This window comes from Plectropomus leopardus, chromosome 10 (assembly GCF_008729295.1).
Source record: "Plectropomus leopardus isolate mb chromosome 10, YSFRI_Pleo_2.0, whole genome shotgun sequence".
Lineage (NCBI taxonomy): Eukaryota > Metazoa > Chordata > Actinopteri > Perciformes > Serranidae > Plectropomus > Plectropomus leopardus.
The window spans coordinates 10,390,135-10,390,701 of NC_056472.1; positions in this window are offsets into that span (position 1 = coordinate 10,390,135).

Sequence of the window (567 nt, forward strand, 5' to 3'; positions counted from 1 at the left end):
AGCTATTTGGGAAATTAAGAGTCTACATTGAAGCAAACTTGCAAGTCTTTGGAATCTGGGATGAAACCAGAGCGCCTTGAACAAGACTCATATCCAATAAATACTGTGCAACACACATGCAGCTCAAATGTGTTTTATTTATTTATTTATTTATTTATTTTTGATGAATAATGATTGTTTCCGAAGGCATGGTGGTGCAGTGTTTAGCACTGTCACCTTACAGCAATGTGGTCCTTGGTTCAAAATGGCTTAATCACATAGTCCAGAAGCATAGAGAAGACCCTTGCTACATTGTGCAGTTCGGGGTGGTGCTCAAGGTGGGCAGAGTAAAACTTGAGTGTGTGTTCGCAGCATAGACCACATAAATATTGAACATAGCTAAATTGATGAGTTCGGCATTTTGGCCATTGCAAATTTGGTTTTTTTTGAGCCGGAAGTGACCATGTTTGTTGAGAGGCTGGGGCTGTGGAGCAGCAAGGGGAGGATCTGACGAGGACACTATTGGCAGGCAGCCTGTCACTTAAGCTGCCCTGCCCTCAAATATACTATGGGCCTTATAATAAAATG